Source organism: Sarcophilus harrisii, chromosome 5 (genome assembly GCF_902635505.1).
Source record: "Sarcophilus harrisii chromosome 5, mSarHar1.11, whole genome shotgun sequence".
In the NCBI taxonomy this organism is placed as follows: Eukaryota; Metazoa; Chordata; class Mammalia; order Dasyuromorphia; family Dasyuridae; genus Sarcophilus; species Sarcophilus harrisii.
In genome coordinates this window covers 249,581,758-249,597,632 of record NC_045430.1, presented here as the reverse complement: position 1 = coordinate 249,597,632, position 15,875 = coordinate 249,581,758, and positions in this window count along the sequence as shown.

Below are 15,875 nucleotides of genomic sequence, written 5' to 3'. Positions count from 1 at the left end.
CATTTCTGGATCTCCTAATATGGGGCCCTTTGAGGGCAACTCTGGCAAATACTCTGAGTCCTATCTAATCTCTGTGTCTGACCATTCCTTGATCATGTGACCTCTAGCTAGAGAACCCTGCCCTAGGGTCTCAGTAAAGTCCTGAAAGTCTTCCCTTAGAATCATGGGAAAATCTTTTCCAAAAGAAATAAGCAGGGAAAGATGCTGAAAAGTGAAAGGTGTGTCTTGTAGACATACATCACCAATTTGAAAAATTTTCATATCATGTATCATATTTCATTTAATTTATAGATGAACCTACTCACCCCAAAATGAAACAAAAACCTCCAAACCCAAACACTTATTTATTTCATCTGAAAAATGAACCCATAAATCAACTTAGATCAGTTAAACTAAAACCAAAACTCAGCTCAGAAGGCAATTTGACCTTTAGATACTTTTGTTAAACCACAAACTTTGGCGAATAATAACAAGGCATGTTTTTGAGGGTTAGGTCTCTTAATAATGGGTATTTGGGGTCAAAAGAATGGCTAATATCTACCACAAGAAGAACAATTAATACTATTACACTTTGTCATTTAGGATAATTATCTATGGTTTTTAGTTGACACTAAGATCAGTACTCATATGTAAATGATTCAATGTCCAAATTTTTCACAATTGCATTGAAATTGGCAGTCTCTACTAGTAGATGGAAATCTTGATTCATTCAGTACTTTCCTGTAATTAAACACAATTAATTCACAGGGATCTTGCATATTTTCTATTTTAACTAGGAAGAGGCCCCTGAAGTAAGCAAAGGGAAATTGGGACTAGAACCAATGCACCCTGGAGGATAAGCAGACTCCCCACTCACATTTGAAGATACTAATCACGAATTGGTTAGACAAAAATAAACACACAGAAGGGTAGAATCCTTCTGATGCTAGGGACTGAACTTGATGAATTAATAGTTAATAAGTATTTATTAAGCACATACTATATGACAAGCATCATGTTTTTATAACTGGGGTTACAAAAAGAGGGAAAAGACACTGCCCGCACCTTAATGGGGGAGATAATATGCAAAAAACTCTTTACAATCAAGATACATAGAAGGTAAATAGGAAATAATTAAAATAGGGAAGGCACTAGAATTAAGGGGGATTGAGAAAGACTTCCTATAGAAGATAGGATTATAATTTGGGTTTAGAATAATTTAGAAGTTATTCTAGTTGGTTTTGCCTATAGTTCTTCCTCCTCCCTGGAGGTAAAGATGGTGGTGATGGTGGAAACCAGTCCAACCAAACTATATCAGATCATCACGCAACTCTCCATTGCATCTCATGATTTGCAGATTCTCAGTTGTGAGAAGTTGGGATTATTGAAAACACATGTACCCCTCCCTTCATGAAAAAGAACACAATATAGGATTCTGTTGCCTCCCCTTTCATTGTGTTCCTCAGTAGGCATGGACTCAGATAAATATGATCATTTCCTGATGGACAGTCAATAACTTCATGGCCTCATAACAGATAGGTAAGAGAGACAGTAGATCTTGGGTTGATTAAATGGGATGAAATGGTTTCATTGCTGAACTTTGTGTTTGAAGAGGACCAAAAGGACATCACTAGGTTGGGATCAAGATACAGTGTGCCCAACTGTGGCTGATCAGGCTAAGATGAGCAAAGAAGGCCCTACCACAGGTTAGACACAAACAGTCCATATGAACATTTGGAGTGGAGATGTCTCTAAATTTGTGCATCTAACGTTTCTTTTGAGCTACTGCATGGTACAAATGATAACTCAGCTATTTGGGGGAGGGAGAATCTTGAGAGTTTTTGAACATTCTTTTACAGGGGATGAGTGTGTGCATGCGTGTGTGTGTGTGCACACGTGCGCATGAACATACAACAGCTTAATTTTTGTTCTAGATTGGTCTCAGAATCTGGTCTTTTCACACTTTCTGCCCTATAATGGTCTAATAAGATCCTTAACAGAAGATCCTGAAAACAATGTTTAACACAAATTAATGGATGAGTAATAGAATTACAGGCATCAATAAGGAGGTACAACAAAAGAATTGATTGAAATGAGCAAGGAAACAAAGATTTGACCTCCTGAGCATGTAGATTTATTAATTAATGTATGTCAGTTGCATAATAAATCAGGACCAGCCTCCTCAGCTTTGACACTGAACCCCAAATACAAGGGAAGACAGATTTTTATACATTAAAAGCAAACAATTAACAGGATATAAACAAGTATGCATGATTAAGTCATTTGATTTCTTATTGGAAAAAAGATTGGGAGCTTTCCAAATGGGGAGGGAAAGAGCAAACAAGTATAATTCCCTGAAATTAGAAAAAGAGGTATCCTACTCCCCTCAAGTCTCTGTATTCAATCCAACGAACAACGAAACAGTGACCGATTCATCAGAACAGGGCCAGTTTCCAAGTAAGGTAGATGGGTTGCATGAGACGTGTAACTAAGAAAACCCCACCATTGGTCTTCAAATCAGACTGGATTTCTGGTCAGCAGAAGCTATTTTCAATTAAGGGTCTCCAAGCAACAGGTGGAGGTGGTCCGGTTTTCCAGGCATGCAAGGCTAAGTTCTGAAAAAAGTTTTTTTTTTTCATAATTTCCATAAACTGGATAGAAAGGGAACTGAGATAAATCCAGAATTGAGTCCCAAGACTGAGTCAGTAGGGTTCACTCAATTCCTACAGGGTGAAGGAGGGGGATTTTTTGAGAAATAGGAAGGCCTTCTCAGCCTCATATCACCCTACTCAAGTTGACTTCAATGTTTTAGTAAGGTTTTAAACATTGATAATTTTAATGAACTGCATTAAGACTTTATAATCATCCTATACTAATGCCTGAAAACTCTACCTTGGTCAGAATCTATTTGGTCTCGATACCCATTTTAGAAAAATGCAAAAAAAAAAAAATTAATATGATTCAAAGACCACTGGGCAAGCAAATACCTGCTCACCATTTCATGAACTCCAACGATGTCAGGTTATTTAGGCAAACTAATGTTAACTGTTGCCAAAATGTAGATAGAATCTGAAAAGAGAGACAGAAACAGAGAGATGAACAGAGACAGAGATGGGAGTAGGATTGGGGGAAAGAGGTATTTTTAAGCACTTACTGTTGTTCCAGGCACTGTACTAAACACTGAGGTTGCAAATACAAGCTAGAAAGTTCTTGCTTTCAAAGATCCTACAGCCTAATTATGGAAGGCAATGCATCAAGGGGAACTGAAGTCTGGGGATGGGGGCAGGTATGAGTATATATCCACATAACACTAGAGAAGCCTGGAAGTGAAATGGAGACCTGTTGAGATTCTATAACCAATAGTCCTTTGGATTTGGTTGTGAATAGCATGAATTGTGAATAGGAAGGAGGAAATTAATCCCACCATAATATACACACAAAATACATTTTATGTTATACCATGGCTCTTTAAAAAAAAAAATGCAAAGGTTGGCAAATTCACCTGGAAGCTGCAATTAAATATGGGGCAGCTCAACAGGAACAAAGGTATTTGGCAAATTGAGGCTAGAGAGGCAATGTGGTTTACAAATGGGAGAAAACCAAAGGGCCATCTAGACTTGGGGAATGGGAGAAAGTCTGTCGGGTACCAATTTAATCTTTCTTTGTAGTCATGCCTGAAAAATCCCCTTCTGCACCTTCTCATCCTGTTACAGAGATTATTACTAACTCAATACAAAAAAAAAAAAAAAAAAAAACATAGAAAGATCCACATTTCAAAAAGAGGAACTGATTTTTGACCAAAAAAGATTTCTTTGTCACTAATGCTAATCATTCAGTTCCTACTGCCTGATTTCCTTCCTACTCTGAAGTCAATTGCAAAATAAATTAATTCTTGAAAGTCACAATTCATCCCTTAATCTTTGATTGACCAACTGTGTTAATCTCTTCTCTCCCCCAGTAGCACCATTGCCTTTTTGATTTTAAATCTAATTATTCCTTCTTCTTTCCCACATACTGCAGAGATTATTACCTTCTTGTGAAAATTCTAATAAGCAAAGAAAAATCCCAAGAGTAATGAGCTGAAGGGAAAAGGAAACAGACAAAATTATATATCTACTGTTTATCAGGCACTGTGCTAAGCATTTACAAACATCACCTCATCTGATTCTCAAACAACCCTATGAGGTGGGTGCTTTTATGGTTCCCACTTTACAATGGAAGAAACTGAGGTGAATAGGGGTTAAGTAACTTGCCCAGGATCACACAGTAAGTTCCTGTAGCTAGATTTCAACTCAGATCTTCCTAACTATAAGCATAATACTCAGTCCACTGTATGATGGCGTAAAAAGATCTTAGACTGAGACTCATGGGACTTGCTTTCTTTTCCCAATTCCACTATTAAAAGATATGTAAATTCAATTTAATTCAATAAATTAACAATAATCAATAAATAAAATACAAAATAAAATGTAATAACATGCACCTACCATATGCCAGGCCCTGTGCTATGTTCTATAACCACAAATCCCAAAATGAAATCATTCCTGCCTTCAGGGAGCTTATGCTCTAAAGGGATGGAAGATGCAAAAAAAAAAAAAAAAAAAAAAGTAAATAACTTGAAATTTTACAATCATGAATTAGGAAACTGATGAGTGAGTTTCGGTATTGCAAAGTTGCTCTGGTAGCATCACTACATATGCAGGTGAAGCCCTTCAGCCAGGCATTGAGTCTGTTGGGCATCCCCTCCACCCTCCTCTCTAGACTTTAGCTCCTGAAAGGCATGCCAGAAAGCTTTTAGTCTCTCTCTCTAAGCTACAGAAAATTTTATTTCCTGCTACATTTATTTCTGCGCTCACTATTTTCTTAACAAAAGTTAGAGAGTTATTTTACGAGGGTTAGTAAAGATAGCATCCCAGCCCTCGCACTGTTCTTCTATAGCCCTAGTCCTTCATCCAGACTCTCTGGGAAAATTGTCTCTCTGTCTCTGAAAAGGGACTTTTTATCTGTCCCTTTATCTATATCTGTGAATAATTAATTCAACACATAGTCTGGAATTTTTTTTAACCAACCAAATCATATAATATTTTAAAATCTTAGAAATGAAAGTGCACATTTCAGAAAGGAGCTAAACATTTCTTTTCAAAGCCAATGTTGGAGGAATTATGGGGAAAGCACATTAATATATTATTGGTAGAGCGGTGAATTAGTACAAACATTCTGGAAAACAATTTGAAATTATACAAATCAAACACTAAAATGTTCAAAACTTGGGCATGTACCCCACTGACAAAATAGCCAAGTGTCCATATACACCAAAAATGTTTGCAGCTGTTAGCAAAGAACTGGAAATAAAGTGGATGCTCATTAATTGGGAAGTGGCAAATTGTGGTACAAGTAAAAAGAAATGAGGAAAGACTTATGTGACGATATAAACTGCAGCAAGCAGCGTTGATACATAGAATGACTAGAGCAAATGGAAAGAATAACAACCACAAAACAATTGAAGCAGAATTTGGAGAAATTATATGACTAAGTTTAGCTCCAAAGAAGAGGCATGTAATGAAATCCCCTACCGCCCAGTTTATTGCAGAGATCAAAGGGGTGGAACATAATATCAGAGAAGCTGATCAGATCTGTTGCCTCTTCTTCCCCCTTTCTCCTATTTATTTAAAAAAAATTATGCTACAAGATGGCCTTCTAGGAAGATGGGTTGGGGGGGGGGATGCAAAAACAAAGGATGGCAACAAAAACCTCTTTTAAATTCTTACATTATTTCACTTATTAAAATAAGCAAAATACATTCAACATTGGAAATGTGGGTTTGGCAATAGGCTTTCATATTTTGTTAGAGACAAGGGTTGGATTGGTGATTTAATTGGTATAGAGATCTCCTTGATGAGGAGAGTCTCCCTATAAGTATGGTTCATAACTTTAAAAAATAGCCTTGTAACAAACATCCAAACAAGTCAAACAAGTTCTCATGTTAGTCATTTCTCATGCTTTTTTCAGTGGGGAGGGGAATTGGGGCAAGAGAGAATAAATGCATATCAATTACACCACATGTCTTTTCAACTTTAAAACGATACCTAATTATATGGTTTCAATAGAGTCAGTCAGTCACTCAGGAGAGAAAACTATAGGACAAACACTGGGGTCATGGAAAGCAGAATGGACTATATATCAAAAAATATGATCCAAGGGCTAGTTTGACTTTGGACTCTGTGTGGCCTTGGGAGAAGGCAAAGGACTTTGGAGACCAATGAAATGATTAAACACATTTCCAGAGAATGAGGAAAAATATTACCCATCCCCTCAAAGTTTTAGGAGATATATTCAAGATGTGGAAAGCAACATACATTTTTAAACAGGATCAATGTGAGAATAGATTTTTTTTTACTAGTACAAATTTGTTATATGTACATAGAAATATGTATCATGTATAATGTCACATAATCTATGTTATATATTCATATTTGTGTATTTGGGTTTTGCTGTTTTTCATGGGGGAAAGTAGAAAGGAACAGGGATAGGGCTGAAAGAGAAAGAGACGGAGGCAGAAACAGAGACAATGAGAGAGGATAATATGCTGAGCATCAGGGGTAGCTGGTAAGGAAGTTGTCAGTAATGTTCATAAGCATTCTGAGCTAAGCGCTGCCATAAGCTAAACTTGTAGTCTCTTATTTATATCCATGTTTCCAAGGGTAAAATAGGTCCCATCCAGAACTGGCTATTAGGCTCTTCCCCTTTCTCAGTTTCCTGATAGATTTGAGTAGCCATAAGAGGCTGTGTCTTTTTTCCTTACCCTTGGCTATGACTGTAATTTTCATGTATTCTACTCTTCCTATACACCTTGGTCATACAGAGGAGAAATTGAGGGAGACAACTGGACTCTGAAGCCCCAAATTACCTGGTTTTGCCCACAAACAGGGCACTTACTTTTTCTTGACCTGGTTCAAAGTAACTCTCAACTTCCTGAGTCCCTCTCCCCCAAGTGATGCAAATGATGAAGTGGTAGCTCAGGTGAGGAGCCCAGCTGATGATAGCATTGAGAACTGTGGATAGATACAGAAGGACTTGTCACGCAGCCTTCTGGGAGGAAGGGGATGAGATAACTGGCAAACCTGGAGAGATTTGCCTGGTTGAAACCAAGGGCCCTGCAAAGATCCCTTAATTCATGGGGTACAGATCCTGGTCTGAGAACATAGATCAAGTTGCAGATTTGAACCAAGATTTAGTTATGACTTACTCCTCTAGAACAGAGTTCTTAATTAGGGGTCTATGAATTTGTTCTAAAAATGTTTGTAACTACATTTCAGCATAATTAATTTTCTTTGTAGCCCTTTGCTTTTTGTCTTCTGCATTTAAAACATTATTCTGAGAAAGGGTCCATAGTATTCATCAGGCTGTCAAAGGGTCCATGATACAAAAGCTTTAAGAACAAACACTATGTTCTTAGTGAAGACAATTTACCATACTATTCCTTTAAGCTACCCTTTTCTTCTCTTTTCGTTGCTAAACTCCTAGAAAAAAAGCAATCTATACTTCCTCTCCTCTCCCACACTACTCAGCCCCCACTTTTTCACTGAAATGATAATCTCCAAGGTCATCAAAGATCGCAATTGCTCAATCCCATGTTTTTTTTCCTCAGTTCCTATTTTTCCTGACCTTTCTGTATCATTTGGTAAGATGGCCATGGCCTTCTCTCCTGTATTCTCTCTTTTACCTTAGACACTACTCTTTTTCTGGCTGCTCCTTCTCTATAAGTTTATTCATCTCCCATTTCCAAACTCTACGTATTCCCTAAGACTCTATCCTGAGCCTTCTTTTTCTTTTTTTTTACATCTTTTTTCTTAGTAATCTTGTCAACTCCCACTAATTCAATCATCTCTATGAGAATTGCTCTCAGATTTACATACCTAGTTCTCATTTTCCCATGTCATTAACTAATTGCTAGATATTTCCAATTGGATATCTAATAGACAAAGTCAACATCAATGGGCAATATGATGCAGTAGAGAAAGCTCTGACTTTGTCATCAAGGGACTTTGATCTAAATCTTGACTATAATATCTAACATATGTCACTTAACCTTTCTGGGCTTCAGTTTCCTCATTCGTAAAATGAAGAATTTAGAATGGATGATCTCTTAGGAACTCCAGCTGTATGGATCTCTGAATGAATGTGACTTTATATCCATGTCTCTAAGGGTAAAATAGCTCCCATCCAGAACTGGCTAGTGGGTTCTTCAGCCTCTTCCTGTTTCCTGGTAGATTTGAGTAGTCATAAGAAGCTGTGTCTTGTGAAACATTACCCTTGGCTGTGACTATAATTTTCATGTATTCTCCTCTTCCTATACACCTTGGTCATACAGAGGAGAAATTGAGGGAGACAACTGGACTCTGGAGCCCCAAATTCCCTAGTTTTGCCCACAAATAGGCCACTTGCTTTTTCTTGACCTGCTTGCAAACCCTTGTTAGAAAGATTTAACTATTCAGACAGTAAAGCGGAGATGACATAATAAGTTACTAGTCCCTATCTTGCCTGATTTTGAAGTTGATCTAGGATATGGAATGCTCTAAATGATTTCACATAAGAAAACTGTATAACAGTTTTCTTAACTGTTATACAATCAGATCTCTGGGAGAAGAAAATTTTATCTTAAACTAGTCACTAGAAGAATGAACTGTGCCATAGAATTTTAGATTGTTCTTCTTGATAGCCTATGGTTTTCACAAAGGCATAACCACCTTGTGGAAAACCTTTAAAAACAGTTAATCTCTTATCTCTTGTCTTACTGTTCATCATCCTTCCTCCCTGCCTTCCTGTTTGCTTTTTTCTTTCCTCTCTACCTCCTCTCCAAAGATCTCAGGACTTGAGTTTCTACTGTATCAGGCAAACCTGATCATCCATCACATGAGATGGCTGGGGCCTGGTGGTCAACATAGTTTGATTACACTGGAGGACCCAACTGTACTTCTGATGACCCAGGTTTACAAGCTCACAGTCCGAGTCTTCCTGACTTTTCACTCTCTCCACCTCTGACCTATCCAATCAAGTTACCAGATCTCATTGATTCCACCTCCATGATATCACTCATATTTATCCTTTCTCTATTTATACTTCCACCACTATAGAGCAAACCCTTCTCATTTCTTGCCTCCACCATTGCAACAGAGTCCTAATCTGTCTTCCTACTTCAGATCTCTCTCTTCTCATCTTCCATGTGATGGAAAAATTAATATTTTGAATGAACAGATCTGACCATGGAAGTATCCTGATTAAACAAATAAACCAATGGCTCCCTTTTATCGCTGAATATAATGCAAATTCTTCTAGTTGGCACTAAAAGCCTTTTGCAATCTTACTACATTCTACCTTTACAGGCTTATTGTGACCTTCTCAGTCACTTTCTTTTCCAGCCAGACTGGTTTACTTTGCTATTTCCCATAGATCATGCCTCATTTTTCATCTCCTTTACATAGGCTGACCTTGTACACATGCCTGAAATGCTCTCTCTCTTTCTTACTTCTCCTTCTTTAAAGCTTTATTTTCTCTCAAGTCTCAGCTCAGGTACCACCTCCTACATGAGACTTCTCCTATTATCTCCAGATGTGAGTAGTCTTGCTCTAAGTTATTATCTGTCTGTACTTTCTATCCAATCTATCTATCTATCTATCTATCCATCCATCCATCCATCTAACCATCCCTCTATCTAGATATCTATAAATATATGCATATGTATACATACATAAATAGACAAATTGCACATATGGACATGTACACACGTACATATTATGCTTATACACAGAATCATGTATAGACATATATACATGTATGTTTCTACAGCATTGTTTTATATCTGCAGGACCAGGAAATTCCCTCATAGAGAAAGAGAAATGGCTTAGCCAAAAGTTAAACTGCCCCCATCCTTTCTAATTCAGAAAAAGAGATCTCTCTCCACCTCTACCCCATAAAAAACTACTGTCCCAAGCACTCTGGAGGAGGAAATTGCATAATAAGGTTGAGGAATATAAGGGATCTATTCACTGGCATCCTGGATTGGTTCCCTTTCTTTTCCTTCTGCTGTCTTTGAAATGCAATTTCTGGGTCCCCATAAGAGATGGGAGACAAGGAGCCACCACTATCATACTGAGGTCCGTAAGCTTCCTCGAGCTACACTGGAGCAATGGGACCTTGGATTACAGCTGTTTCGTTTGCCTAAAGTTTTTATAGTTAGTAACTCTGTACATCAGAGACCACCTTGCACAAGTGATCCAAACCCTGGTCCAGAAAAATAAACTGGAAAGTGAGTAGGAGAGGGGACTCCAAATCTCCACATAGGCATCTGTGGAGAATATTATTGTTTAGTGGGCAAAGTGAAATGGAATGTTTTCTCATCATTCTCGCTCTGAGTTTTCCTTATATATAATCTGTAGCATAGAACATAGATCCTAGACACTCTCTCTCTCTCTCTCTCTCTCTCTCTCTCTCTCTCTCTCTCTCTCTCTCTCTCTCTTTTCCTCTCCCTCCCCCTCTCTTTCTCCCTTTCTCTCTCTCTCCCTTTCCCTCTTCCTCTCCCTTTCCTTATTCTTCTCCCTTCCCCTCTCTCTCCCTCTCTCATTTCCTCCCTCTCTCCCTTCTTCTCTCCCTTCCTTCCTCCTCCTCCTCCTCCTCCTCCTCCTCCTCCTCCTCCTCCTCCTCCTCCTCCTCCTCCTCCTCCTCCTTCTTCTTCTTCTTCTTCTTCTTCTTCTTCTTCTTCTTCTTCCTTCTCTCTCTCTCTCTTCTCTACTCTCTCTCTCTCTCTCTCTCTCTCTTTTTCCTCTCCCTCCCCTCTCTTTCTCCTTTCTCTCTCTCTCACTTTTCCTCTTCCTCTCCCTTCCTTATTCTTCTCCCTTCCCTCTCTCTCACCTCTCTCATTTCCTCCCTCTCCCTTCTTCTCTCCCTCCTCCTCCTCCTCCTCCTCCCTCCTCCCTCCTCCTCCTCCTCCTCCTCCTCCTCCTCCTCTCTCCTCCCCTCCTCCTCCTCCTCCTCCTCCCTCCTCCTCCTCCTCCCCTCACCCTCCTCCTCCTCTCCTCCTCCCTCCTCCTCCTCCTCCCCTCCTCCTCCTCCTCCCTCCTCCTCCTCCTCCTCCTCTTCCTTCTCCTCCTCCTCCTCCTTCCTCCTCCTTCTCCTCCTCCTCCTCCTTCTTCTTCTTCTTCTTCTCTCTCTCTCTCTCTCTCTCCCTCATATCTCCCTCATCCCATTCTCTTTCCATGATCCATAGATGTGGGTGATATGGGAACTTTCTCCCAAGCCCCAGTAAGCTCTGGGAAGTAGAGGTTTGGAGACTCACATCTCCATGTTAGATGTCTTCACTGCTATTTTTGCTAGGTACAATTTAATACAATACATTCGCTATCTGAGTCCTGAATGCAAAGGGTAGAAAAGAAAGAGTAGAAGAAATCCTCGACATAGGATGCAGACTTCAAAACTATAGATTTCCTAAGTGTGACATCCATTTTGAGTAGTATTCTATCTCTCTGAACATTTGAAAGCCAGCCAGTGTGGATTTAAAATCCCTTAGTGTTGCCATTTGAGGCCATATCACAGAGGGTAAGGGGAATCGCAGAGGTGTTCTAGGCCGAGTGCTGTTTAGCGGCCACCAGGGATGCCTTTTAGGAATGCTGTGCAATGCATCAATGCTAGAAAGGAACTGAGATGTTTAGTGGGTCCGTGGCTCCAGAAGGTGACACCTAGTGGACACCAGAAGAACACTTCCACCCAGGATCATTAATACAGTGACATGTTGTCAATCTGATGGTTTAAGAAAGGCGTGATACAAATCGGTTTTAGTTGCCACTGCTGCGATGTCCCATGTCCCATGGAGGTTAGTTAGATGTCCATTTAAAATTTTATTTCAGAGAGGCAGCTAGATGACACAGTGTCTAAAGCACTCAGCTTGAAGTCAGGAAGATCTATATTCAAATTCAGCATCCTACACTTAATAGCTGGGCAAAGTCACTTAACCTCTGCCTCAGATTTCCCAACTGTAAAATGAGAAAAATAACAGCAGCTGTTATGATGGGCCATGAGATGGTACAGTGGATAGCGCTCCGGGACTGGAATCAGGAAGATTTCAGTTCAAATCCCACCTCAGACACCAGTTTGGGATCCTGGGCAAGTCACTTAATCTTATTTGCCTCAGTTTCCCCATTTGTAGTTTGAGCTAGAGATGGCAAATTCATCCAATATCTGTTTCCACAAAACCTCAATTGGGGTCACAAAGATTCGGACATGACCAAAAAATGACTCAACAACCCGGAGTTATTGTGAGGATCAAGTGAGATTATGTTTATAAGTGTTTAGCACAGTGTCTGGCACAGAAGAGGTACTTTATAGATGCTTCTTTCTTCTCTCCCACTCACTTACTTCTCCATGCGCATGTTGTTCATTCTCAGTAGAATATAAACTCTTTGAAGGCAGTAGCTGCTTTAGCTTTGTTTTATCTTGTACACAAACACTATAACTCTTTGGTAAAGAAATGAAGGTTAAACATCTATTATGGGCAAGTTATTTTGCAAGACAAGTGCTAAGTGTCAGAGATACACAGTAACTCATATCAGGAACTGTGCTCTCCAGGAGATCATAATCTGATGAATGGATCTGGGGATAGACTGAAATAACCGTGGCCACAAGTCAGAATATGTGAAGTCCGAACTGTGATGTATGATTTGAGGGAGGAGAAATCAGGGAGGCTTCAGGGAGGAAGGGGCACCTAAGTTAGATCTTGAAGAAGTGAGAATCTTCAAATGAATAAGATGAGGGACAAAGGGTGTCCGTTTCAAACACACAGGATAATATAAGCATGCATATGAAGCTAGGCAGGGTTAGGAGAAGGATTAGTTAAGTAGGTAGTGCAATTTGAAAAGCATATAGAATATAGGAAGTGGTGGTGGAAGGCGATCAGTAAAAAAAAAAAATACTTATTAAGTGCTTAATAGCATAAGAAACTATCTTAATATAAGCTCTGGGGGATGCATAAATAGTTAAAGCTATTGACAAACATTTATTAAACTCTTACTGTTTGCCAGGCATTTTGCTAAGTCATGGGGATACAAGGAGCTCACATTCTAATAAGGGAAAAAATAAGTAAATAATGGTACAGGCAAGGGTAGACGGGAAGAACTGAAAGGCAGTGGAGGAGCCAGGAAAGCCTTTCTACGGAAGGTTGGGTTTGACTGAGTCTTTGAAGGAAGCCAGAAAAACCAAGAAGGGGAGGTAAGGCAAGAGAGCATTCTAGGCATGAGGCACCACCAGGGCAAAGGCACAGAGGGTCGAGAAACTCTCAAGTAGGCTAGTGTGGCTATAATTTAGAGTGTGTGGAAGGGAATAAGGTGTAAGAAGACTGCTAGAAAGGGACCAGATTGTGAAAAGTCCTTAATGCTGAAGAAAGGACTTTATATTTGATTGTGTAGGAAATAGGGCCTACAGGAGATCACTGGGCAACAGGGTGACATGATTAGACTCAAGATCTGGAAAAATCATCTTGTGGCCAAGTGAAGGAGAGATTCAAATGGGAGAATCTTGAAGAAGGGGGGGCCAAGTGAAGGCCATTATAGTAGTCCAGGCAAAAGTGCAAGAATCAAACAATTCCTAGAGAGTAGTTTCAGTCACATGACTAGACCAGATGCTAGATTTTGTAAGGAGCTGAGGTGGTGGTTTCGATGTGGAGACAATAACCTACATCAGATTTCTTGCCATTTCAGGGAGTGGGGAGGAGATAGAAGGAAGCACAGAATTTGAAACTCAAATGTACATGTATAACCTAAAAAAAATTAATAAAAAATGTTTTAAAAGATTTGAAATTCAAAACTTAAAAAAAACCCACGAATTGTAAAAAAAAAAAAAAAAGCTTTTTAAATGCAATTGGGAAGTAAATAATTATTATTTAAAAGATAAAAAAGAAGTGAGAGCAATGGATATACACTATTTGTAGGTTCTATTTATGTGTGCCAACGTATGTCTACATGGGTTGTCCAAATATGGTTCACAGGAACATGACTTGAATAGATATATCTGGAATCTGGCCCACTTTCATCCAAGGGACCCTGGCTTCTATTCAAAGAGAAGCTGGGGAAGGTCATAAGTGGGTTCTTGATCTTTCCAACTCCTATCTCCAAGGGAGTATCAGACTAGAGTTATATTTATCTGCCTCCCTAAATATTTATGGTCCAAGAGCATGAGTCTGGTGTGGAACAAAAGTTTCTTCTGTGCTTGCTAGCCCTTAGCTTACATCTGTTGGGCTGCCCCCTTCCCATGAAATATCAGTCATACAAAAGCATCATAAAGAGTGAAGAGAAAGTAAAATCTTTATCTAAGACAGCAAGCAGATAGATAGACTCTGCCAGAAAATACACAATATTGAGCCTTTTGCTGGGAAGGAGATGAGATCTCAGAGAAAGACTCTGATCTAATCAAGGGGAAATCCCCAAAGTGTCTGTGGAGATAAACTACAAATCAGGTGTGTGTTGAGGAACCGGCATCACCTACATTTCAATAACTTTCAAATATTTCCCCTTTGTCTTCTCTGGAGTCCATGTTGTCTTTTGTTGATACTTGTCTCTCTTGAAAGTTCTCACACCAATTTCACCCCTTACTCAGGTACTTGGACTGAAATTGCACTTAGCATTCCCCCCACCAAACCAGAATCATGTCTCCTTTTGCATACTAAGCAACATGTAAAATGTCCAGGTTTGGCTGAAAACCAAGATTCATAGTCTTTCAAGAAATTCAGTGAACAAAAGAAATGTAGGACAGAAGTTTAAAAAGACATCAGGATTAGTCAAAAGACTACATAGTTTAGACATAATCCCTCTGGGGCTAATGATGAATTTCACATAATCCCAAATAAACAACTTTTGATTTTCTCATCTATGAGGATTAGCTATTGGACACAGTGGAAACTAAGTAGTTGCCATGGTCACAACCAACAGAGATCGACCTTATTTGTACATTCATCCAATTACAACACACTGAGCTGAATCTGCACTTCTGGATTCTAGTAGCTGCCACAAACAAACCTGGCCATTTCTGGTTTTCAAGTAAGTTCCCGGAATACTCCTTTGACTCATTTTTTTTCCTCATTCTCTCTGACTTGCTCTTGTGAAAGATTTCACATTAGAAAACTCTTTTCTTTTGAGAGCTCATCTGACTGGGTGACTGTAACTGATGGGAATGCAGGAGAGTGTCCAAATAATTCAGGTTCTGACCACTACTTTTAGTTTTGATTCTCTAGAGCAGGGGTCCTCAAACTACACCCACAGGCGAGATGCAGCAGCTGAGGACGTTTATCCCCTCACCCAGGGCTATGAAGTTTCTTTATTTAAAGGCCCACAAAACAAAGTTTTTTGTTTTTACCATACTCCGGCCCTCCAACAGTCTGAGGGACAGGGAACTGGCCCCCTATTTAAAAAGTTTGGGGTTCCCTGCTGAGTCTAGATAATCAATCCAAGGAGGGATGCAGAACCGCCACCACAAGCTAAAATTTATACCCCAAGCTGTGCACATTCAGCTCTGGAACCATCGAATGCACCATTTAGAGATCTGTCTCCTGTCTCAGGAAACCATAAAACTGCATGCTGAAAAGACTTAGGTGAAGTCTTTTTATGTGGTCATATTTAATATGACTATTTTCCTTTTGTGGTGAGACAATTAAGACAAAAAATAACATTAACTAATGCTAAGTTGTTTACATGTGGGCACAGCATTTACCTCAATGCAATAAACATTTATTAAATGTCTCTAAGCCGGGCACTGAGCTGGGTACTGGGGGGAAGGGCGTCAGCTGCTTGTTGGACATTTTGAAGTGGATATTCAGAAAGTATATGAAACTAAACACTCTTGGAAACAGAACCCTG